This window comes from Macaca nemestrina, chromosome 12, assembly GCF_043159975.1.
Source record: "Macaca nemestrina isolate mMacNem1 chromosome 12, mMacNem.hap1, whole genome shotgun sequence".
NCBI classification, from domain to species: domain Eukaryota; kingdom Metazoa; phylum Chordata; class Mammalia; order Primates; family Cercopithecidae; genus Macaca; species Macaca nemestrina.
Window position 1 is genome coordinate 30,389,834 of NC_092136.1, and position 26,774 is coordinate 30,416,607.

The following is a 26,774-nucleotide window of genomic DNA, read 5'->3' on the forward strand; positions in this document are numbered from 1 at the left end:
AAATGTTTATATGGTTGTATGCTTTCATTTATCTTAGGTAAATACCTAAGAATAGAATGACTATAGAATGACTATAGAATGACTATAGAATGACTATTCTTAGGTATTTAAGAGAGACCTGGTAGGAGGTGATTGGGTCATGGGGGTGGTCCCTCTCATGCTGTTCTCATGACAGTGAGTGAGTTCTCACGAGATTTGGTGGTTTTATAAGTCTTTGGCAGTTCCTCTCTTACTCACTCCTCTCTCTCCTGCTGCCATGTGAGAAGGTCCAAGCTTGCTTCCCCTTTGCCTTCCAACATGATGGCAAGTTTCCTGAGTCCTCCCCAACCATGCAGAGCTGTGAGTCAATTAAACCTCTTTCCTTTATAAATTACCTAGTCTTGGGTATTTCCCTATAGCAATGTGAGAACAGACTAATACAATTTCATTATTACATTTCATTGTGTAATTTGCATTGACTAATGGTGTTAAGAACTTTTTCATGTGCATGTTTGACTCTGATGTTTTCTTTGGTGAAATGTCTTCCCAAACATAAAATTTTTTAAATTAGGTTTTTTGTTTTCAGTTTTGAGAATTCTTTATATATTTTAGATCCAGATATCATAACTATATAATTTGCAAATATTTTCTCCCAGTCTGTAGCTTGTCTTTTTATCCTCTTAAAGTTTTTCACAAAGAAGTTTTTTAAATTGTTGATATAGTCCAGTTTTTAAATGTTTTATTTAATAGATCATGCTTTTGGAATTCTTTGCCTAGTTTTAGATCTCAAATATTTTATCTTCTGTTTTTTTCTTTATGTTTTATAGTTTTATGTTTTATATTTAAATCCATAATCCATTTTCAGTTAATTATTGTATAAGATATGAGACTGAAGTTGAAGTTGTTTTTCTGTTTTGTTTTGTTTATGCTTATAAATGTCCAATTGTTTCTGCTTTTTGAAAAGACTATTCTTCCTCCATTGTATTGCTTTTGCACCTTTGTGAAAAAATCAGTTGGCGCATCTGTTTAGGACTACTTATGGGTTCTGTTTCTTTGATCTATGTGTCTGTCCCTCAACATGTCACACAGTTTTGATTACTATAGCCAGATAAATAGTTTTGAATTGGAGTAGAATGATCGTTGCCACCTTATTTTCTTTTTAAAAATTGTTTTAATTATTTTGGTTATGTTGCCTTTTCATATAAATTTTAAAATAATGTTATCTGTATTTACAATATATCTTGCAGGGATTTTGATAGGAATTGCGTTAAAACTGTATGTCAATTTGAGGATAACAGACATCTTTACCATGTTGAGTTTTCCGATGCATGAACACAATATATGTCTGTCCATTTATTTAAGTTTTCTTTAATTTCTTTTATCAGGCTTTTGTAGTTTTTAGCATACACTTCTTGCACATGTTTTGCTGGATTTACACCTAAGTACTTTACTTCTTTTTAGCAATTGTAAATGATATTGTATAGTTAAATTTTATATCCACATGCCTATTGTTAGTTTGTAGAGATAAAATTGTCTTTTCCTTTTCTTTTCTTCTTTCTTTCTTTCTTTTCTTTCTTTCTTTCTTTCCTTCCTTCCTTCCTTCCCTCCCTCCCTCCCTCTCTCTCTCTCTCTTTTCTTTCCTTTCTTTCCTTTCTTTCCTTTCTTTCCTTTCTTTCCTTTCTTTCCTTTCTTTCCTTCTTTCCTTCTTTCTTTCTTTCTTTCTTTCTTTCTTTCTTTCTTTCTTTCTTTCTTTCTTTCTTTCTTTCTTTCTTTCTTTCTTTCTTTCTTTCCTTCGGTCTCACTCTCACCCTGGCTGGAGTTGCAGTGGCACAATTTCAACTCACTGAAACCTCTGCAACCTCTGCCTCCTAGGTTCAAGTGATCCTCCCACCCAGTCTCCAGAGTAGCTGGGACCACAGGCGCATGCAGCCACAACTGGCTATTTTTTTGTGTTTTTGCAGAGATGGGGTTTCACTATATTGCCCAGGCTGGTCTCAAACTCCTGAGCTCAAAGCCATCTGCTCACCTTGGCCTCCCAAAGTGCTGGGATTACATGCGTGAGCCACCACGCCCAGCCAAAATGGCTTTTTCTATATTTATCCTGTATCCTGTAACCTTGTTGAACTCACCTTTCAGTTCTAGGAAGTTTTTGTAGATTCCCTGGCATCTTCTACTATACATTCATGTCATAAGGATGATTTTACTTCTTCCTTTCCAATATATAGGCCTTCTATTTCTGTTTTTGGGGGTTTTGTTTGTTTGTTTTTGCCTTAATGCACTCACTAAAACAGTACAATATTGACTAAAGATGATGTTGAATAAGGGTGGACATCCTTGCCTCTTTTCCAATTTTAGGGGTAAAGCATTCAGTCTTTCACTATTAAGTATAATGGAAGCTGCAGGTATTTTGTAGCTGGTCTTTATCAGGTTGAAGAAGTTTCCCTCTCTTTGTATTTTTCTGACACTATCATGAATGGGTATTGAATTTTATCAAATAGTTTTTCTGCATGATTTTAATATGATCATGTGATTTTTCCTTTTTAGCCTGTTAATATGATAGACCACATAGATTTTCAAATACTGAAACAGCTTTGCCTCTGTGGAATAAATCCCATTTGGTCTAATCTATAATTCTTTTTATATACTGTGGATTGAATTTGCCAATATTTTGGTAAGGGTTTTTGCATTTATATATATGAGAGATATTGGTCTGCAGCTTCTTTTTTGGAACTGTGTTTCTCTTGTTTTGGGATCAGGGTAACACTAGCTTCAGAAAATGAATTAGGATGTGTCTTCCCACCTTACTTTTTCTATTTTATGGAAGTTATTGTTATTCTTTTTCAAATGTTTGGTAGAATTCTTCAGTGAAATCATCATCAGTATGTGAAAATTTCTTTGTGAGGGACAGTTTTTATTTTAATTACTAATTCAATTTCCTTAATATTTATAATGCTATTAAATTATCTATTTCATATTGGATAGTTGTGGTAGTTTGTGTTTTTTGAAAATTTGGTCCATTTCATTGAAGTTGTTCAATTTATAAGTGTAGAGTTGTTCATAGTATTTCCTTATTGTCTTTTAAAGTCTGGAGGTTTTATAAAGATTTCCCTTGTTTCATCCCTGATACCAGTCATTTGTGTCTTCTCTATTTTTTTCTTTATCAGTCCTACTAGAAGTTTGTCTGTTTTATTGATCTTTTCAAAGAACAAACTGTTTCAGTGATTTTTCTCTATTGTTTTCTGTTTTCCACTTCATTAATTTATGCTCTTTATTATTTCCTTCTTTCCACTTGCATTGTATTTATTTTTGCTCTTTTTTATTGACAAGTGAGTTTAGGTGACTGATTTGAGGACATTTCTCCTTTCTAATTTATGCCTTTAGTGCTATAAATTTCCCTCTCAGTACTGCTTTGGCTGTGTTCCACAAGTTTTGATACTTTGTATTTTCATTTTCATTCAGGTAAGTGAGCAGTTTTTTAAAAATTTTCTTGAGCCTTCCTTTTTGATCCTCTTTCTAAATAACCAGGTTTATTTAAAAGTGTGTTATTTAGTTTTCAAGTGTTTGGATAATTTTCTGTAACTTTCTATTGTTTTTAATTTCATTCCATTTGGACTAGAGAACACACTCAGTATGATTTCAATTCTTTTTAATTTGTTAAGTTTTGGGGGTTTTTTTCTGTTTGTTTGCTTTGTTTTTATACACTAGGATATGGCTTATCTGGCTATATATTCTGCGCACACTTGAAAAGAATTTTGTATTCTGCAGATGTTTGGTAGAGGGCACTATAAATGTCAGTTCCATCCTATTGGTTGATGGTGTTGAGTTCTGTTGAGTTCTTCTATATCCTTGCTAACTTTTTGTCTAAGTAGTCTATCAATTGTTAAGAAAGGAATATTGCAGTATTCAACTATAATTGTGAATTTGTTTATTTCTTTTTAAAAATTCTATTAGGTTGGGTAATTTTTATTATTCCCCCTTCTAGTTCACTGATTATTTCCTCTTTTCTCTTTATTCTGCTGCTGTTTAGCTCATCCACTGAGTTTTTATATCAATTATTGTATTTTTAAGTTCTAGAATTTCCATTTAGTAATTTATTCCTTCTATTTCTTTGCTGAGACTTTCTATTATTTTCCTGAGACATTCTAGTTTTACATTTTTTCCGAGTGTGTTACTAATTGCTTCTTGAAGCATTTTTATGAGGGCTACTGTAAAATAATTGCAGATAATTCTAACATTTCTGTCATCTTGATAAGGGCATCTATTGTTTTGTCTTGTTCCATTGGAGATCCTGGTATGATGAGTGATTTTTAAATTAAAACCTGAATATCTGTGGTATTATGAGACTCTGGATTTTATTTAAACCTCTGTTTTCACTGGTTTCCTGTGACATTGCTCTGGCAGGGGAAAGAGGATCACCTCTCATTACTGCCATGTGGGGATAGAAGTTCATGCTCCAATTTAACCTCTATGGACACTCAAGGAAGCTCCTCATTACTGCTGGCTGGTGGACAGTGTTTTGGCTCCCCAGTAGGGCTCCACTCATACCTCCCTGGCTGGAAGGAGTAGGAATGCCTTATTATCGCATACCCTATGGCCTCCACTGATGCCATGGGGAGAGTCACACTACTGCTGTGACAAAGGTCCTGACCCTGCACTAGGCCTCCTCTCACATGCCACCATTTGGGGAAAGAGGGAGGGAGAGGCACCTCTTCACTGCTGGGCAGAGGTAAAACTCCAGGCTCCCACATAGTCTCCACTGATACTGTGGTGTGGATACTTCTTCTCACCAAGCAGGAATAAAGTCCTGATTTTTCTATTCAGCATTTTCTGACACCACCCTGGAGGAATGGTGGAGGTAAGGAATAGTGTTGGGGGCCTAATCACAGCCTAATTAGGGTAGAAATCTAGACTCCCCATTAGGCCTTTCCAGGTATGAGTGGAGATGGGGCTACAGTGTTTTTTTGTTGTTGTCCTTGCTGTTTTGTTTTGTTTTGTTTTTCTCTGTTGTGTCTGACTGGAGTAGAGTGGTTCTGGTCTAAAAGTCCTCTGTCTTGCTGGGCTACTCATTTCCTATCCTTGGCTAAAGAGAACAGTCTTTTGTTGTGGCTTTTTTTGTCTGTGCCCATTGGCATTTCTAGGTTATCATCTTCCTTATTCCCAAGTCTGGAATAGCTGCGGCAAAAAGAAAGCCCAGGAACCCAGGGAACTCAGCACTGTTTTGTTCCTTGGTCCCTAAGTCCCCAGCCAATCTACCTTCTTTTCTTCCCTTTAGAGCCTTTCTACCTTTGTTTTATATATAATGTCCAAAGTTTTCCATTGTACTTAGAGGGAAAAAATAGGAAAACATGTACCTGCTACACCTTTTTGAAGCAGAACCACTCATTTGGTTTTTAGGGAGTTATTCTCAAATTTTATTGTGAAAAATAATGTTCCAGGAAGCAATATTTTTGTCCCAGGTTTAAAATAATTAAACACTGGCTTCTGTTTTCTTTTCTTTTTTTCTTTTTCTTTCTTTCTTTCTTTTTTTTTTTTTTTTAAGCACAGGGTTTCACTATATTGCCCAGGCTGGTCTTGAACCCTGGGCCCAAGCAATTCTCCACCTTAACTTCCCAAAGTGCTAGAATTACAAGAATAAGCCCCCATGTCCTGTGGAGACCTCTGTTTTAAAAGCAAATAGTTAATTTCCAGTTTACTAATCTTTCTTTTTCTCTAATAAAGCTTTCATATTGGGTTTTCTTTAAGTATTATATACTTGTGCCCAAAAAGAAAGTTCTCTCAACAACAATATATTATAGGAGGTCACATAACAACTGTATAATCATTCCCCAAAAAGGTTCTTTAAAATTAGTTTGACCATTGTGGAAAACAGTGTGGTGATTCCTCAAAGACCTAAAGACAGAAATGCCATTTGACCCAGCAATCCCATTAGAGTTCCCAAAGGAATATAATTTGTTCCACCATAAAGACACATGCATGCGTTTGCTCATTGCAGCACCATTTACAATAGCAAAGACACGGTATCAACCTAAATGCCCATCAGTGATAGACTGGATAAAGAAAATATGGTACATATATACCTTGGAATACTATGCATTCATAAAAAAGAAACAAGATCATGTTCTTTGCAGGAACGTGGACGGAGTTGGAGGCCTTTTTCCTTAGCAAAATAACACAGGAACAGAAAACCAAATGCTGCATGGTCTCACTTGTAAGTGGAAGCTAAATGATGAGAATACATGGACACATAGAGGGGAACAACAGACACTGGGGAGAGGATCAGGAAGAATAACTAATGAGTACTAGGTTTAATGCCTGGGTGATGAAATAATCTGTACAACAAATCCCCGTGACATGAGTTTACCTATATAACAAACCTGCACATGTGCCCCTGAACTTAAAATAAAAGTTAATATAATAATAATAATAATAATAATAATAATAATAATAATAATAAAACAACTATTGGTAAAATTTTTTTTTTTAATTTTTTTATGTGACAACTTTTGTTCAGACGTGGGATCTTTCCCAGATGAAGTAGCATGTTCCAACAAGAGCAGATTCTAGATGAGATTCTAGGTGGCCAAGAAATACAAGATGATATTTCTATTAAGACACAAAATTGTTCTATAGTGGAACACCAGCCCCTCCAATTTCCCCAAGTGGACTGTCCACTGGCTGCTCTATTACCTACAGTACTCAGTGAACTCTTTTCTCATTTCTTTCAACCACAGAGTTTATCAGCCCAACCTTGTTCTAATTACTGGCTTCCAAGTTTTCACACCTAGAGGCACAACTATGTACTAATGAAACTTTGGGGTCAGATGAATTCAAATTTGAATAGTATGACTGATCTCACTCCCACTTTTGTGGCTAGAGATGGGCTAGATCCTGTGACTGAGCAAAAGTAGAGAGAGAGGGAAGTGGTTTCTCTCAAAGAGTGCTCAGCAGATAAACACAAGCCCATTTTGCACTAGATCAGGAGAGAGAATGTTGGTTCAAATCTAAGATGCAGAGCAGGTTGGTTAAGGACTAAGTTAGTTGATCATTTCCTAAGACAAGACTAAGACTAACAGCAAAGGTGATATGGATACTATCAAGATGAGAGGAGAAGTGGGCAAACTGAAAACTAGTTCAAGGTCTAATTTTACAAACATGACCTACCCACTGTGGCATCCGTCTTATGCTTAGCCTGATGTGCTTTGGTACAGGAAGCACCAGCCATAGGAGTCTGCATTTGCCAATGGTGCCTTAGAAGAAAGGGAAAGCACTGGAACAGGTCAGCAAGTCCCATGCTAATGGGATTCATATCAAGCTGGGTCAAGTTGGGGTGTAGATCTCTCATTGAGAGCTAAAGCATGGCTCTAAAATCAGGGAAAGCAGAGCCATAGAAAGCAATCAAATCTGAAGAAACCAGAGGAGGGATGGAGATGGAGGCTGTAGAACAAGGTGGAAATGGAAGCTGGTGGAGAACAATAAGGTAAGGACATGATCAAATCCCTCAACCATCAGGGGTTGCTGCTGGTTTGGATATGTGGACAAGTTGGAGTATAAATCTGGTTTGATCTGGTGGGACAATTTAAAAGACCAGGAACAGAAAAAAAAAAAAAAAAAAAAAAGATGTACTTTACAGACCACCTTTCTACCCTAACATAGGAAAGCTTTAGTTTCTCTTTCTTGTCCTGGTTTACCCAAGGGTGAACTTAATGGTTCCATGAAAAGGATACATACACTTTCTGTTGATCTAAAATCAAGTCAGGTTTAGACGAAGTCTCTAAAGAGCCTTTGTCACACTTAGAACTCCAACCATGTGAGGTCAGATTGGGGAGGCTAGGGGAAGGCAACTAGGGTTTACAGGTCTCTCTAAAATATGATCACTTACCCTTTCCTCACCAGGCAGAGCCTCAGTTACCAAAGAGTAGGAAAATAGCCACATGTCTGGGTTGCTACAGAAGAGGATTTGTGGCTTGAGTCCTATTAAGAGGAACTGAGAAGTCATAGGCCTATGGTATAGATTTCGTTCTCTTAGTCCAGGGGAAAACAATTTAAGAAGGGCAAGCATCAACTTCCATGCCTTTATTTGGACCTCCCAATATCTCCTTCAAGTAGATGACACGATCCACTTTTCCCCAAACAAGTGCCTAATAGTGAGCTTTAGACCATTCTCTCAGGCACAATGTCACAAAGACGTCCCCAGACATGTAAGGGGGATGGGGCAAGGAGAGAACAGCTGTTGAGCAGAAAACCAGTAGTGTCTGTTGCTGGGGCGATTGGGCTGTCCTTATGATTTATTTCCCGAATAGAGGCAAACCCACATCATTTGAAAGGCATTTTAGGAGATGAAATCTGCCTCCATGAGATCATGGATATTGTTGATGTCCTAGCTCAGGAGTAAGCAATTCCATTTTAAACTCCTGCTGTGATGTGACTCTCCAAAAAACATTTCCTAAGTTACATGTAAAAGCAAGTCATTAAAAAAAATGCAACTTGCTTTTATTTCTATGTTTAGCCTGCAGTTCATCAAACCTCACCCTCTGGGCTAGCAGCCCACAAATATCTCATAGCACTTACTAAAGTGTGTAATGATTTGATGAATTTGTTTATATCTCTGCCTCTCCCTCCACCTTTACTGTAAGGCTCATCTGTCTTGTTCACCATTCTGTCTGAAGCATGTAGCACCAAACCTGGCCATAGTAGTCATTCAATAAAAAGGCTGAATGAATAAAGGAATGAATGAAAATTTTGGGTTGGTAAATTGCAAGGCCTCTCTTTAGAGCACAAGAGGCACCTAGCACTAGCGGCATCTTCACCAAATTTTTATTGAACCCAAAGGACTGTTTTTAATGCTTGCCCCTGTAGGTCCTGCTGAGGATCCCTGGTGTGCAGTAGGGAACACCATGAGGAGGAGGACTAAGAAAGGCACCCTTTCCACTGATTTACATCACCATTTGTACATGGAGTTCGGCTACAGCAAAATCCATTGCTATCTCACCAGCTACAAAAAGCAAAGAATCAATTGTAATTTATTTTTGTGCTCTAGGACTTTGGTTGAAGGTAAGAGAAAAGAAGTCTTGTCTTTCCAGTTCTCAAGGGACCTCAAACTCCTCATTTTTTTTTTTTTTGCTGTGTACCAAGCTCCCAGAGACGACTTAAAATGAACTCCATCCTGAAACAAATGAAACACTGGCTACATAAATACTGCCCCAGCTTTGAGATGTGTGGTCTTTGGACCACTTTTCCTTCTGGGCAGAAAAGCAAAGAGTAGAGTCTCTAGTGAATGTGAGAGGATGAAAGAATGGGAGGGCTTCAGATGGGTACTAGGCAGTTGAGACTCTGATGATCATGGAATAGTTGTATCTATTCAGAGAGAAGGAAAAAGGGATCAAGCTGAGGGTAGGAGGGCATGGGTAGGGAAACCAAGTGTATGGAAGAATCCTTTAAAAGAATGACAGCTAAGGCGGGAAATGAGTGAGTATCTGGACAGCAAGCTGGGGGACCAGAAAGTTGAGTACAGTAAATGCTATCTCTGCTGCTATTGTTTCTCCAGCTTCTCTGCTCTTCCATGGGTGCTTTCTGTGGCTGGGATTCCCTCAGGCGAGTCCTGGGGAGCCTGAGTGGTGACACAAAAGATGAGGAAGAGAGAAAACTGGGAGGTATTTCAAGAGCTTCTTCCCCTACACTCTTCTTCATTTCCTCCTGCAATCTGGTTTCAGGATTTCCTCCTGCAATCTGGTTTCAGGACTAAAGATCCACTGTGGAAAAAGATTCGGATTGCCGCCTTCCAGGGCCCCAGACTGCCAATTTTTCTCTTTGCACAGACCATAAAATCCTGTATGGTTTTTATTAACCTTCCAGCAGGGGCCCTGCTTATTTGATGATTCATTATAAGGGGAATGGAAATCGTTAGAAAAGATTTTCAGCTAATGGGTAAAATGTGTGGGGCAGCTCCTAGCCAGGCTGCTGCTGCCTCGGAGTTCACTTTCTTTCGGTGGTCAGTCTCTGGCTCAATGTGGAAAGGACACCCTGCTTGCCTAGAGACCAAGCTCTCTTTTGGGGAGCAGAATGCCCTGGGCTGGACTAGCATGAGCAGTCTGAGGGTGCTTGGAGAGCCAGTAGAGGCATGAAGAAGCTTGTCTCCTAGGTTGCTAGTTCAAATCTCAAACTGAGCTGAGGACAGGGAGAGGAGATGTTCACTGAGGATGTTTCTTTGTTTCCCTCACAGAATGGTTGGTCTCCAATGAGGTTCAATTTCCAGGAGGTGGTGTTGCCTCATTTATCCTCACACCTTAAGGAATCAGCTATCTGGCACAAGGCAAAATGGGGCCAATTGCTTCACCATGAGGATATTCTCTTCTTGCAGCGGAAGCAGGATTTAGGGCAGGGCTGATCTCAGAGGACCAAGGCCTGGATGACTTCTCTTTTCTGTCTATATCCTCTCCCAAGGTGATCTCATCCAATCCCATGGCTTTAAACACCAACACCCAAATTTGTATCTTCAGTCCCGACTTCTGCTTTTCAACTTCAGCTTCATTATCTACAATTGCCTCCTTGTCATCTCCATTTGGATATCTGAACATGTGCAAACAGCCTTCCGGAACCGTCTACCAACATCTCAAGAACATCCTTCTTCTAGTTGCTCAGGCCAAAAACCTTGACTCCTCGGTTTGTCTCACAACCCACCTCCACAGTAAATCATTTTCACTGCCATGAAACACATCCAGCTCTCTGCCATCTGCACTGCTATCCCCCGGTCCAAGGCACCGCCATCTCGCCATTGTCACTGTCATGGCTTCCTAGCAGGTCTTGCTTCTGCTCCACCTGTCTTCTGTCTATTCACACCCAGCAGCCTGGGTGACTCTTAACATTTGAGTCAGGTCATGTCACTCTTTCCATTCAGAACCCTCCAGCACCTCTCATCTAATGCAAAGAAAAAGCCAAAGTCCTTACAATGGCCACAGAGGCTCTGATGATCTGCCCTGGCCCTTCCCTGTCTGACTTCATCCCCCATGGCTCTCAGCTTTGCTTATTCCCCTTCTGCCACTCTGACCTCCTAGCTGTTCTCACCTCAGTTTCCCTCCACGGGAGTTCCCTCCCGGATATTCACGTGGTCACTCCATCTTTTCCTTTGGGTCCCTTTCCTTTGGGTGAGATCTTCCTTGACCATCCTCCATACAACAGCAAAATCATACCTCTGGAACTGGTCATCCCATCACTGCAGCATAAACAATTCTCTGTGGCATTTCCTCGTCGTTCATATATGCTTTTCTTCTTTTAGTGATGGTCAGTCAGGTGTGGCCACAAGAGGAGGCACAAGAGAGGTTCAGGGAAACAAAGTTTATTTTACTCACAGGTTCTGCAGACAGGAGATACACCACTCCATGGAAGACCACATGGGGAAGCGTTGAGGTAGTCAGGAGGCAGAGGACGAAAGAAAGGCAAACACATTAGGCCAGAGCCTTTTGGGGGCTTTCCATGGGAAAGGCAAGCAAGGGGAGTAAACTGTTCAGAATTGGCTAGTTTGACTCTTTCCAGCAGGCTTTAAACTCTAGGGGTGGTGCCTAGTTGCCTGATGCCTGGCTCTGGGATGATTAAGGCAGACGGATATTGCTTGTTTGGGGGGCATGGGCAAAATCAATGAGCTATAGCTCTGGATTCATTAGTTTGCATAACAAAAGCTTGTGCCAGATGAGCATTTTGCTACCTTTTAAGAATCAGCTAGGCCTAGGAGGGACAGTCTGTCCCCAGCCAGAAAAGTTTTTAAAGATGTCAAAGCATCATAATATACAAAAAATTAAAAATACTTACAATACAGTATATTCTCCATCACTACCACAATGTAAGTTCCATGAGAACAGGGACTTTTTCTCTTCTGTCCACTGTTCTAGCTGCAGTGCCTAGAATAGTGCCTGAGATACAATAATTGCTTAATAAATATTTGTCAAGTGAATGAGTGAATGAACAAATGAATGGATTTCTAATCTCCCCCCCACCCTCTGATCCCAGGAGCCCTATTGTTTCTGGAGCCACCATTTCAGCTTCCTTAAAAATAAAGGGAGGGACGGTGAGGTTTGATAGTTTTATTTGAAGGTAGAGCTTCTAATGACCTTATAAGGACAACATTAAACTTAGAAAACATCTATCAAGATCCATTAATTTTTTTTTTTTCCATTTTGCCTGACTCATTTGATGAGAACAACAAGTTCACATGCAGTGAGGAATTCAGATGTAGGAAGGGTGTCAGAAGCAGGGCGGGAGAAACATTTTATTGTTTACTGAAATACAGGTCACCTCACCTGTTTCATTTTTTTAGATAAATGTTTTTATCTTTTCTTTTTTAAAGTAGAGAATACATACAGAAAAGTCCACAAAGCTTAAATGAATTACTGCTGAATCGTTGCAAAGTAAACACACCCATACAACACCACTCAAGTCAACAAATAGAACATTGCCAGCACCCAGAGCACTCCCTGTGCCCCTTATGGAATCACATGACATGTATTCTTCTATAACTAGCTTCCTTCATTCTACATGATATTTGTGAGGTTCATCAATGTCGTGCGTAGCAGTGATTAATTTATGTTCATTGTGTACAGTATACCATTTTATGAATATACCACAGTTTATCTGTTCTATTCTTGATGAACTTTGGGTTGTTTCTATCTGGGGCTCTTATGAATAATACTGCAATGAATATTTTTGTGCATGTCTTTGATGAACACAAGCTCTCATTTCTGCCCGATATATACCAGTAATGGATTTGAAAGGTTTTGTACAGACTACATTTAGGTTTAGTAGATATGCCAAACTTTTCCCTAAATGGTTGTTTTATTCTAAGTTCTCACCAATGAGAGTTTCAGTTGTTCCACATTCTCACCACCATGTAGTATCATCTGAAATTTTAATTATTTTCATTCTTGTGGGTGTATAGTGATACATCAATATGATTTTCATTTGTATTTTTCTGATGACTAGTGAGATTGATCACCTTTACACGTGTTCATTGGCCGTTCTATTTCTATGAGGTGCCTGCTCAAGTATTTTGCCTGATTTATTTTCAGTTAGGCTGCCCGTTTTTTTTTTTTTTTTTTTTTTTTTTTTTGTAGAATTCCTTAATGTCTTAATTTTGTAATTAGAGATGGAGTATCACTATGTTGCCTAGACTGTTATCAAACTCCTGAGCCCAAGTGATCATCCCACCTTAGCCTCTCAAAGTACTGGGATTACAGGTGTCAGTCACTTCGCGTGGCCTAAGAGTTCTTTATATATTCTGAATGTGAATCCTCTATCAGTTATATGTATAGTGACTCTCTTTTCTCACTCTATGACATCTTTTAAAACATCTTCTTAATGGTATCTTTTGATGAACCAACATTTTTAATTTTATGAAATTTAATGTATAAATATTCTTCTTTATAATTAGTACTTTTTTGTGTCTTATTTAATAGTATTTGCCTACCCCTAGGCCAAGAAGCTATTCTCCTATATTAGCTTTTAGAAGCTTTCATATTTAAATCTACAGACCAAATAAAATTGATTTTTTTTTTGCTGTGGTGTGAGGCAGGAGTTGAGTTTCATTCTTATTTCCACTCGGATATCCATTTGACTTAGCACCATTTATTGATTAAGACCCACTACTCTGAGGTGCCACCTTTTTCATAAATTAAGTGTTTGTATATGGCATGAGTCTCTTTCTGGGCTCTCTATTCTGTTCCACTGTTGCATTGTTCTTTGTTGTGCTGATGCCACATGGTCTTCATTACTGTAGCTTTACAATAGATCTTGATGTGTGGTCATGTACATCCTCCAACTTTGTTCTTTGATGTGAGCTTAGCTATCCTTGGCTCTTTGTCTCACTACCTTACTTTTATGTAGGATAGAAAGCATTTTTTTTTCTTTCTGAGACAGAGTTTCACTTTTGTTGCCCAGGCTGGAGGGCAATGGTGCCATCTCAGCTCACTGCAACCAATGCCTCCCAGGTTCAAGCAATTCTCCTGCCTCAGCCTCCCGAGTAGCTGGAATTACAGGCGCCCGCCAAGATGCCCAGCTAATTTTTGTATTGGTAGGAGAGAGAGAGTTTCACCATGTTGGTGAGGATGGTCTTGACCACTCCTGACTCCTGACCTCAGGTGATCCACCTGCCTCAGCTTCCCAAAGTGCTGGGATTACAGGCATGAGTCACCACGCCCAGCAGAAAGCATCTTTAAAGGTAAAGTGTCTTCTCATTTTGAGGTGCCCTCACATCCACCTAGACTACCATCTCTGGAGTAATAAAGTCATACCCACACTTCATTCTTCAAGTGGCCCCTAGCATAGGCCTCACTGCCATTCCAGGCAGTGACTGGCCCCTGGTTCTTCTCATCCTTCCTGCGTTACCTCCACTGGCACTTTCTTGTGTGCAGCAGATATATGCACCACAATTCTCTGCAAGTTTCAGCTACTAATACTAACTCTAGTATTTCTAGTAATAAATAAAATGTATTGTGTTCTGACTGTGTCAGGCATTGTGTTAAGTGCTGTGCCTGAATTACCTTATTTAATCCTGACCATCACCCTAGGAAGTAAATATCCTTTGCCTTCCCCTTAAGGATTTACACTATCCTCTCAAGGATCCTGATTTCCCCAGCCATTTTTTTCCTTCTCTGTTAGTTTCAATGTTTCCATAGAATATAGCTTTTCTGAGCTAGAAGGGACCTGAGAGACATTTGATTTGACAAATGAGGAAATGAATGCCCAGAGAGAGGACGGATTTACCTTGGGCCTCCTCAGCTCATTATTGGCAGAAAAAGGATTAGAATTCAGGTCTCTTGACTCCAGGACAATGTGCTTCTCTCACACACATTTCCCAGGTTCAGCACCCGGCAAACAGACTAGTCTCCTCCTACCCAATTTACTTCCTTCCTGTTTCCATTTAAATTTCTTCAGTCTTGTCTATGATGTTAGCTACTTCGACTTCCTCATCTACTGTTCTCTCTTTGACCACTCCAATCTTACTTCCTCACCGCAACTGCTCTCACTGACTTCCACCCATGACTTCCATGTCACACAGCCCTGTGGCCTCCCCTCTCTCTCATCTTCCTTAACCTCTCAGCTAACTTCAACCCACATGATTTTTCCCCTCTTTCTTTTTTTTTTTTTCTTTTTATTATACTTTAAGTTCTAGGGTACATGTGCCTCACAAACACGGTTGAAGGTGATTGAGGAGCAAAGTAACATGTTACATAGTGGCAGGCAAGAGAGCTTGTGCAGGGGAACTCTCATTTATAAAACCATCAGATCTCATGAGACTTATTCACTACCATGAGAACAGTATAGGGAAACCACTACCATGATTCAATTATCTCCTCCTAGTCTCAACCTTGACGTATGGGGATTATTACAATTCAAGATGAAATTTGGGTGGGGACACAGCCAAACCATATTGATAGCTCCAATCCTGACTTTGCTCTTGAGTTCTAAGCTTTGAACTTCTTACTTGATATCTTTGTTTGGATGTTGTCATAATTGGGTTTTCTATAAAACAAAGCCTGAAGCAAGAATTAAGGTGCCAACAGTTTAACTGAGAGGTGCAAGTTCAAGGTATTGCATGTAGGAGCAAAAGGGAAGGGAGGTCAGGGAAAGTACATAATATATGTATTGTGATATGATGAATGATATGATGTGGTGAGCCACATTACCATTTTGCCCACCTCTTCACAGAGCTGCAAAGAGACCCAGCAGGTCACTCGGAAGTTGTGTTCAGTCAGCATGTGGGACTTCTTCAGAAGAGTTACTGGAAGATGTTGAGAAGGGAATGAAGAATGTAGCTGGATGGCTCCCTTTTGGATCCCATTGTCCTTTGGGATTTACCCTTGAAGAGCTAACTCTATACTTCCCGTATGCATAATCATTATCATAATACTTATTCCTTTACTATGCATGAAGCCACCTTGTCATGTGATGTTTTATTCAAGTCTGAAAGTGAAAAAGTGACCCAGAGCTTATTCTTTCTCTCTCTCCTGGCCAGGCCTCTATCAGCTCCATAAGTGTTTGCTGAATGAATGAGTGATAGGATGAACTGCAGGTGAACTAAGGGATTAACTGTGTGGCAAGGAATACATGTTTGCCTGAATTTTTATCTGGTTAGGTTGTTCTACAACTAAAAAGTTTTTGGGAATAGGGAATATGGGCAAATTGAAGGGTATTATTTAGGTCCTGCTAGCATTCAAGGTGAGCTTAGGGATAAGTTAACAGCCTTTCTCCTGTCCCCAGTTTTTAAAATTAGACTTTTAAAATTGAGATAGTTATAGGTTCACATCTAATTTAAGAAATCATACAGGGATTCCTTGTACCCTTCTCCAGTTTCCCCTGGTGGTACATCTGGTTAAAAAAAAAAAAAAATGATGTAATATCACAACCAGGATGTTAACATTGATACAATAAAATACAGTGCATTCCTTCACTGTAAGGATTCTTCATGCTTTCTTTTTACAGCCACCCCCACCTCCCTCCTGACACCACCTCCTTAACCCCTGGCAAGTCCTAACCTGTTCTTCAGTTCTACTATTTTCTTATTTCAAAAGCCTTATGTGACCGTTTGAGATTGGCCTTTTTCACTCAGCACAGTTCTCTGGAGATTCACGCAGGTGTTTGCATGCATTGGTAATTCATTCCTTCTTATTGATGAGTAGCATTCCATGGTATGAATGTGTCACAGCTTGTTTAAGCATTTGCCCATTGAAGGACATATGAGTCATTTCCAGGTCTTGGCTATTTTGAATAAAGTTGCTATACATATTCAAGCACAGGCTTTGTGTAAATATAAGTTTTTATTTTTCTGGGATAAATGATTAAAGACAACCCAACCATTGTTGGGTTGTATATTTATTTAAGAAACTGCATATTGATTTATAGGGTGGCTGTACCATTTTACAGTCCCACCGGCAATATATAAGTGATCCAGCTTCTACACATGTTCACCACATTTGGAAAAATTGAGAAGTGTTATGTAGATCCTGCCGGAGTTCCAAGTGAGTTTGGGGATTCCTTAACAGCCTTTCTTTTCCCCCAACTTTTAAAAAGACTGATGTTCCATCCCTAGTTTGGCTCAGATGGGGGATTACATTAACGATAAAAGCCAACCACCATCTAGATAAAACAGTCCACCAAGCCAAGTCCATCATTTTCCTTTAGGACAACATGAAAGGAAACTCATACACTTTCTGAACTTCCTAGTTAACTGTAAATAATGTCAGAAAAGATGAACCATCCTTTGAGGTTTTTGAGGAGAGTATGTGGCAGGACTCAGGCTGAGACCTTGATAAGCCATAGGATACCACACACTTAGGCCAAATCAGGCAGGGAGGAGACACCTTGTATTAGTCCACTCTCATGCTGCTATGAAGAAATGCCCAAGACAGGGTAATTTATAAAAGAAACAATTTTAATTGACTCAAAGCTCTGCAGGGTTGGGGAGGCCTCAGGAAACTTATACTCATGGTGGAAGGAAGAGGAAACATGTCCTTCTTCACATGGAAGCATCAAGAAGAAGTACGGAGTGAAGCTGGGTGGGGAAGCCCCTTATGAAGCACCTTATGAACTCATTCATTATCACAAGAACAGCATGGAGGCAACCGCCCCCAATGATTCCATTACCTCCCACCAGGTCCCTTCCATGAAGGGGGATTATGGGAACTACAATTCAAGATGAGATTCAGGTGGGGATACAGCCAGACCATATCACACCTTGACCACGTTTTTTATAAACTCCAGGTAGAGGGACTTTGCAGATGGAAGTGGCAACAGCAGAAATGCACATTTGAATGTATGTTACCTTGCCTGAGCCCAACCTGGATTAAAGGCTGCTTCTAAGAGGGAAAAACTTAGCTTTAATGTTTGAAACCACGGTCATCTTGGAATTTTCTTTTTTCAGGGGCTTCAGAAGACAAAATAGAGAGGCAGAATAGTCTGTCTTCAGCTCCTTTCATGGTGGCTCACAGTGTCTTAGCCTTGTTTCTACTTTCTCTGGGTGTCTAGCTACTCCCGAGCCCTCCCTCTCTTCCTCAGCCTTGCCCTTCTCTCATCTTCTCAAAGTAATCTGTTTTCCAACACCTTAATGATTACTATTTTATTTAACATATACTTATATAGTGATTACTATTTTCCAGGCATTGTTTTATGGTTTTATAAATATGAGCTTCATTAAAACTCATAACAATCCTATGAGGTAGAAATTATTAATTTCCCAATTTCACTGATGAGGGAACTTAGGTACAGAGAATTCAGGGATCTTGCTCATAAGTGGCAAAGATGAGATTCAAAACCCAGGCAATCACTCCAGAATCCATGCTCTTAATCACTACAGTATGATGACTTTCTATGGCTGACAAATATGCTTTAAAACAGCAGTTCCCAACCCTTTTAGCACTAAAGACTTGTTTTGTGGAAGACAATTTTTCCATGGACCAGGGGCAGGGATGGTTTGAGGATGATTCAAGCACATTACATTTACTGTGTACTTTATTTTTATTATTGTTTCATTATAATATATAATGAAATAATTATACAACTCACCATAATGTAGAATCAGTGGGAACCCTGAGCTTGTTTATCTGCAACTAGACAGTCCCATCTGGGGCTGTTGGGAGACAGTGACAAGATTATCAGGTATTAGGTTCTCATAAGGAGCATGCAACCTAGATCTCTCGCACACACAGGTCAAAATAGGGTTGGCGTTGCTATGAGAATCTAGTGCCACCGCTGATCTGACAGGAGGTAGAGCTCAGGTGGTAATGTGAGCAATGGGGAATGGCTGTAAATACAGACGAAGCTTCAGTCAGTCATCCAGGGGTTTGGGACCCCTGCTTTAAACTATTCTCTTTCTCATGACCTTTGGTATTTTGGAAAGGCAAAAAGCCTTCAGCTGAAAGAGTGAAACATTTGGGACTTCAGATGGCAAGTGACAGGTCTATCTGGGGCCACCCCTGCCTTTCAGGTGCCCTTCATACATATCATATCCTATCACCCAGGCTGAGGGATGCCCAGGTCACCCACATGGAAGAATTTAGTGCATACAGCGGCTCTATCTTGTGCAGGTTATTTCAAAGAAATGCAACTAACATTTAGGAAATGGAATTACTATGTGCCAGAGATTGCGCTAGGAGGTGTACTTGTGCTATATCATCATCCATGTAGGGCAGGTAGTATTAACTCTCTCTTAAATAAATTAGGAAATTGAAGGATCAAGTGGTAAATGGCTAGGTAATTAACGTAAGTCACACAACTTGAAATGGCAGTCCCAGGTCTGCCTGAACCCAACATCTGGTCTCTTTTTACAACACAAACTTGATTATAGAAAGGTTAGAGCTTCTAGTTTTGTGTTCTTTATTTTTAGTCAGAATGCCAGTTTTGGCAAATAACAAGGTAAGAATAGAACTTTCCATTTCCTCGCCAGTGAATCAGTTACTCCCCCAGATTTTTTTCATTTTAGACCATGGCTCTACCACTAGCCCAGGGGCCCAAATAAAAAACTCAAGACTTGGCCGTTCCCTTTCCCTTACTCTATTTTCTGTTTCTGCAGTTTACCATCAAGTTATGTCAATTCTATCTCCAAAGTACATTATGACATATCTATTTCTGTGCACCCCAACCCCCAGCAGACCTGAGTCCAGGCCTCATCATCCATTGCCCACACTACATCAACAGTACCTTCCTCTGCACACCTTGTCCACCCCACAATTTATCTTCATAGAGATGTGTATGCTTTTCTTAGGATGTGTATTGGATCTTGTCCCTTTGTTATTTAAGAGTTTTCCAGCTGGATTTGATGTCACTTTCCCATGCTGTCACTAATTCCCAGCCACAACAGAATGGGTCACACGCTTCTGCACTTTAGACCCTTCACCCATGCCAGAGTCATCCCCTGACCCTCTTCCCATGGCTGTCACCTCTTCAAAAAGGTCCACTGAACCTGAAGTAGATGTCCTCCCTCTATTAAGATTCAGTGTATCAAATCCACCCCTTCAAAGTCTTAGACTAGCACCTGGCATACAGTAAGTACTCAATTAATGTCAGCTTTTGTTTTTGTTTTGACCGTTGTTATAGTGAATATTCTAAAAATACATGCCTAGATGATGAGATAAATGGAGTAGGGAAGAGAAATCACATCAATATCTGGGCCCCAGGGGCTTCTAAGAGAGGCAGCTTAGATATTTTTAAAGGAGAAACAATGTAGTCTTATAAATCCTCCTTCCTGCCTTAAAAATAAATGTTATGGCTATGATTGTCAAATACACAAGTACTACATGCATAATGGAGGCATGTTTTACAATAGTAGTGTAAAATATATTTTAAAAAATGCAAGAACACTTAAACTATATTTTTAAAAGCAGCATTGAGACCTGTCTGATTGATTTTCCTAAACAGGTTTTGCCCCAGTTCTTGCAGATCTTCATCAGGTTTTTTTCTGACTTAGCAACAAATATCTAAAATAAAGTTTATCTTTTTAATTTCTAGTCTCCTTGCTGACAAAATAGGAAATGACTTCTGAAGACATGAAAAAAAGAAACAGGGTGAAGATAAATTGGGTTAGAATAACCCATGACCTAGATCATTAAACTTTGTCTAATGAAGAGCTGCCTTTTAACAGAGTTAAAAGTGATAGCACCATGGCCTCTCACCCAACAGGGTTTGAGGCTGGACCCTTCTTTGACAAACAATGCCCTGATTTATGCACAAAGATGCCCATCATAGCATTATTTATAATATTCCCTGTCCAATGCTGGGGTCCTAGTTCAATTAGCTATAGAACAGCCATTTGATTAAATATTATAAAGCTGTTAAAATAATAGGAACAAAGAAATTTTGAAACATGTGGAAAACCTTGATGTTGTAATATTAAACGAATGAAGAAATTCTATGAATGAAAGTCATTAAAACACATCTTTACAGTAGCTGCACTGACTGCACATTTACTTTCATTCAGGCATCATTTCCGAATGTGATACAGGAGGGCCAGCCTGGCAACAAGACGGGAACCTCTCGATCCATGGCACAGTGCTGTCGACCCCTAAGTTCTTCCTCTTGTTCTAAACTCAGGTTTGGAAGTACACCAAAATATTAATACTATACATCATTGCAAGCTTTCCTTCTTTGATCCTCTGTATTTTGCAAATGTTCCAACACCTTTTAAAGTACACTTCTGTTCTCTTTTAAAGTCTCCTTGGGAACTTCTAAAAGGCAGCTGCTGTGGGCTCGCATCATCCATCCTTCCCCCAGCAAATGTGTAAATAAAGAAACGCCTCTGTGCCTTTAAATTGTAACAGGCTAAACTTTCTCCTGTAAGTTGATACTCAGACCAGAAGTCTGTGGGTAGGATGAGTGTTGTGTTTTTTTGTTGCAGCTTCTTTTGGCTGATAAACTAGCATTTAAGTGTTTCCCTTTTCCAAACCCCCAAATGACAAGTATCTTTGTGGTCAAATGATGGCCCAACTGTCATGGCCAACATGAACGGTGCTGAGGACACTTATTTTTAGTTTACTGCCTAAGGAAGCACTAGGCTTGCTAACTAGAGACCTTGGGGCCCAAACCCCTAGAATCCCCAGAATGGAGCTTTTAAAGAGAAAGAAAGGTGAGGCAACCAAAGCTCTTCAGGATGGCCCAAGCTCCTTCTCTCCAGATGGGCCAGAAAGACAAGGCAAAGATCTTACTTTTGATGAGAAAACTGTAATCCCCCCTTTTTACATAGTTTAATTTTACCAGAGATGCTATGAAACAGAAACTTGTTGACTCCATTTAAATAAATGTAAACTCTGGCAGCCTTGGAGAGCTATTACAGCAATGAGGCTGATGACAAGAAACAGAGACACTTCGGCAGACATCTGTTCCTATGGCCTCCTCAGCAACCTGTTCTCCTATCAGCTAACACAGCTTCATTATTTCACTGAGGAGCTGCTCTTCTCTTTGGCATTCACTTTTAAAGCAAGGTACCTTACCTTCCCTTGTTCAAGTAATTGGCATGTTACCAAGTGTATTAATTCATTTTCATGCTGCTGATAAAAACATACCAGAGACTGGGAAGAAAAAGAGGCGTAATTAGACTTACAGTTCCACATGGCTGGGGAGGCCTGAGAATCACGGTGGGAGGTAAAAGGCACTTCTTACATGGCAGCAGCAAGAGAAAATGAGGAAGCAGCAAAAGTGGAAACCCCTGATAAACCCGTCAGATCTCCTGAGACTTATTCACTATCATGAGAATAGCACGGAAAAGATGGGCCCCCATGGTTCGATTATCTCCCCCCGGGTCCCTCCCACAACACGTGGGAATTCTGAGAGATATAATTCAAGTTGAGATTTTGGCAGGGACACAGCCAAAGCATATCATTCCACCCTTGGCCCCTCCAAATCTCATGTCCTCACATTTCAAAACCAATCATGCCTTCCTAGCAGTCCCCCAAAGTCTTAACTCATTTCAGCATTAACCCAAAAGTCCATAGTCCAAAGTCTCATCTGAGACAAGGCAAGTCCCTTCCACCTATGAGCTTGTAAAATCAAAAGCAAGCTAGTTACTTCCTAGATACAACAGGGATACAGGTATTGGGTAAATACAGCTGTTCCAAGTGGGAGAAATTGGCCAAAACAAAGAAGTTACAGACACCATGTATATACAAAATCCAGTTGGGCAGTCAGATTTTAAAGCTCGAAAATGATCTCCTTTGGCTCCAGGTCTCACATCCAGGTCACACTGATGCAAAAGGTAGGTTCCCATGGTCTTGGGCAGCTCTGCCCCTGTGGCTTTGCAGGGCACACCTTCCCTCCCAGCTGCTTTCACAGAGTGGCATTGAGTGTCTGTGACTTTTCCAGGCTCACAGTGCAAGCTGTCAGTGAATCTACCATTCTGGGGTCTGGAGGACAGTGTCCCTCTTCTACAGCTCCACTAGGCAGTGCCCCAGTAGTGACTCTGTGTGGAGGTCCTACCCCACATTTCCCTTCCACACTGCCCTAGCAGAGGCTTTCCATGAGGGCCCCGCCCCTGCAGCAAACTTTTGCCTGGCAGCATTTCCATACATGGCTTTTCCATACATCTTAGATGACATCCATAGATGACATTTCCATACATCTTCTGAAATCTAGGCAGAGGTTCCCAAACCTCAGTTCTTGACTTCTGTGCACCCACAGGCTCAACACTATGTATAAGCTGCCAGGGCTTGGGGCTTCCACTATCTGAAACCACAGCCCAAGCTCTATGTTGCCCCTTTTAGCTATGGCTGCAGCAGCTGGGACACAAGGGAACCAAGTCCCTAGGCTGCACACAGCACGGAGAACATGGGCCCAGTCCATGAAACCACTTTTTCCTCCTGGACCTCCAGGCCTGTGATGAGAAGGGCTGCAGCGAAGGTCTCTGACATGGCCTGGAGACATTTCCCCATGGTGTTGGGGATTAACATTAGGCTCTTTGCTACTTATGCAAATTTCTGCAGCCAACTTGAATTTCTTCTCAAAAAATAGGATATTTTTTCTACGGCATCGTCAGGCTGCAAATTTTCTGAACTTTTATGCTCTGTTTCCCTTTTAAAATGGAATGCTTTTAATAGCACCCAAGTCACTTTTTGAATGGTTTGGTGCTTAAAAATGTCTTCTACCAGATACCCGAAATCATTTCTTTCAAGTCAAAGTTCCACAGATCTCTAGGGCAGGGCAAAATGTTGCCTGTCTCTATTTTAAAACACAATGAGTCGTCTTTGCTCCAGTTCCCAACAAGTTCCTCGTGTTCATCTGAGACCACCTCAGCCTGGACTTTATTGTTCATATCACTATTAGCAGTTTTGTCAAAGCCATTCAACAAGTTCTCTAGGAGGTTCCAAACTTTCCCACATTTTCCTGTCTTCTTCTGAGCCCTCCAAAGTGTTCCAACCTTTGCCTGTTACCCAGTTCCAAAGCTGCTTCCACACTTTCGGGTATCTTTTCAGCAACGCCCCATTCTACTGGTCCCAATGTACTGTATTCATTCGTTTTCATGCTGCTAATAAAGACACACCTGAGACTGGGAAGAAAAAGATGTTTAATTGGACTTTCAGTTCCACGTGGCTGGTGAGGCCTCAGAATCATGGTGGGAGGTGAAAGGCACTTCTTATATGGTGGCAGCAAGAGAAAATGAAGAAGAAGCAAAAGTGAAAACCCCTGATAAAACCATCAGATCTCATGAGACTTATTCACTATCATGAGAATAGCATGGAAAAACTGGCCCCCATGATTCAATTATCTCCCCCTGGGTCCCTCCTACAGCACATGGGAATTCTGGGAAATGCAATTCAAGTTGAGATTCTGGTGGGTATACAACCAAACCGTATCACCAAGCAAGGCCAATTAACTATCTCCAGAAAAGAGAATCCCTGAGTAAAGTGACATGAGGAACCCCTAGCTAATGAATAGTCTATTAATGTCTCCAACCTAGGTTCCTAATTTCCTGTCCCATATGCAGTCAGATTCTTTAGCTTTTTATTTGATTCTGTGAGCTATCCTGTAGCCTTCTAATATGTATGTGTGTATGGTATAATATGTGTATGTGTGTTTTAATTTTCTTTTTCTTAAATGAGCTAAAGTTGGTTTCTTTTGCTTGGAATAAAAAATAACCTATCTAAAAATGAGAGTCCCAACATATTTCACTGCCTGTGCAAATCTGTGCCTAGCTCTGAACTGAAGAGTTTTGCTCCTCACTAAATATTTTCAACTTAGGGGAAAATGAGCCTTCTTCCTTAAACAGGAAGTGCGTAATGCTGAATTTGATAAAAGCATTGGTGCTTTGTTTTCCTTCCTTTTTCTATGAATGAAAGCTCTTTACCATTTCCTAACCAGCAGCAGCCTCAGAGGAGTCCTCCACCACAGACAGAAGAGGGAACAAGGTCTTCCCCATCACTTGAGTCTGACGTGGTTCTAGGACCCCACGGTTCTTGAGCTGGAAACCAGATCCTGGCATCGACCTCCCAGAGACTGACAACCCCTGACAGAAGGGCTTCAGACTCCATGATAGAAATACTGGATGTCAAAAGCAATGCTCTCAACAGCACTAAGTTCTGTCAAAGACAGTGCAGTGAGAGCCAGCTTCCACTACCCCTAATAAAACAGGGCCGCCTCAATCCCACTCACACACAGAGACAGACTCAACGTAAGTGCCAAAAGGATGGACAATGATACTCGATCACCACCACTGCCATTGCTGCTGTTACTTTGTATGAGATGAGTACTCCAGTCTGAATGTTTGGGTGCCCCTACATTCATATGCTGAAAGCTAATTACCGAGGTGATAGGTAGGAGCTAATTACCAAGGAAAGGAGAGGAGGTGATGGTTAGGAGGTGCGGCCTTTTGGGAGGTAATTAGGTCACGAAGGTGGAGCCCTTATGAAAAAATTGGTGCCCTTGCAAGACACCTTGAGGACTGCCTTGTGCCTTCCATCCTGTGAGGACATAGTGAGAAGGTGTCATGTATGATGAAGTGGACCTTCAGCAGACAAAAAAATCTACCCTCACCTTGATCTTGGACTTTCCAGCCTCCAGAACTGTGAGAAAGAAATTTCTGTTGCTTACAAGCCACCCCATCTATGGTGTTTTGTTATAGCAGCCCAAATGGTCTAAGACAATGGACAACATATCATATCTACAATAGTATAAATATATTTTTCAAGGCATCTTTTACTTCACTTATGTATTAATATATCATAATCCAGTAAGGCAGGAAGGGCCAGCAACATTAGTCCTATTTTATGGATGTGGAAAATGAAGAACATGCCAGTAGTATCATATTAGATCTTGTAGACAATGACAATGATAGTCATAGATGTCAAATTATCAGATCCGCTCTCCAGAAATATTTTAATTTACTCATTATTTTTAAGAGATATAGTCTTGCTCTTTTGTCCAGGCTGGAGTGCAGTGGCACAATCATAGCTCACTGCAGCCTCAAACTCCTGGGTTCAAGCACTCCTCCTGCCTCAGCCTCCCAAGTAGCTAGGACTACAAGCTTGCGCCACCAGACCTGTGATTTTTTTTCTTTTTTGTAGAACAAGGGTCTTGCTATGTTACCTACACTTATCTTGAACTCCTGACCTCAAGGGATCCTCCTGCCTTAGCCTCCCAAAGTGCTGGGATTAAAGGCATGAGCTTCCTGGCCCAGAAATATCTTGAAAGCACAACAAGAACAATAAGAGTTCACATTTATTGCATGTCTCCTATGTGCTTTGAATGCATTGAAGTAGATGCAATTGTCCTTATTTGAAAGTTAAAGAAACTGAGGTTCAGAAAGATTAAGTATATTACCTACAACCACATCATTAGTAAGTGGTTGAACCAGGATGTGAATCCACGCAGTCTGACTCCAAAGTCATGCACTAGACTAATAAGTGACACCTCTGTTAGCCCATTTTTTCAAGAAAACTCCATTAGAATATGTTGATAAGACCCTTAGATCTTGTTCTTATAACATTTATAGCAATTTTTAGTCTGAGAGTAAATATATCATACCTGCTAAGGACAGAAGTGGCTCTTCACTAATATTTTCAACTCAGAGTGAAAAGGTGGAAGAACTCAAAGAGAAGAGTGTTTAAGTCCATCCCATAGTCCTAGATGGCTTAAAGGACTTGGGTAAACACTCAGCTGTGAAACACTAACAAAGCTCCCAGCCTCGGTGGGTTACCTCACCTGCATATGCCAGGTCAACAGAAGTATCTGTAGTAGCCTGGAAAATATCAAGGATCTAATAAATCAACTGATGCTGAAAACAAGCTTGACTTCCTTCTGCAATGTGTAGCTCTGCCATCGCAGTCTTCACA

At 40.3% G+C, this 26,774-nt stretch overlaps 2 long non-coding RNA genes across 3 annotated transcripts; both read left to right on the forward strand.

Annotated features, from left to right (window-relative positions):
• Window positions 1–262: 262 nt before the first annotated feature.
• LOC139357477 (uncharacterized) lies at window positions 263–21,107 on the forward strand. Of its 2 annotated transcripts, XR_011610690.1 has the most exons (4): window positions 263–339; window positions 8,836–9,030; window positions 15,673–15,849; window positions 20,936–21,107. It is a non-coding gene; the product is annotated as an uncharacterized lncRNA (long non-coding RNA). The 2 variants fall into 2 exon arrangements; XR_011610689.1 differs by lacking the exon at window positions 20,936–21,107 and having other exon boundaries at window positions 15,673–16,328.
• LOC139357478 (uncharacterized) lies at window positions 4,685–7,574 on the forward strand. The gene is made up of 3 exons (XR_011610691.1): window positions 4,685–4,834; window positions 6,108–6,187; window positions 6,711–7,574. It is a non-coding gene; the product is annotated as an uncharacterized lncRNA (long non-coding RNA).
• Window positions 21,108–26,774: the final 5,667 nt, after the last annotated feature.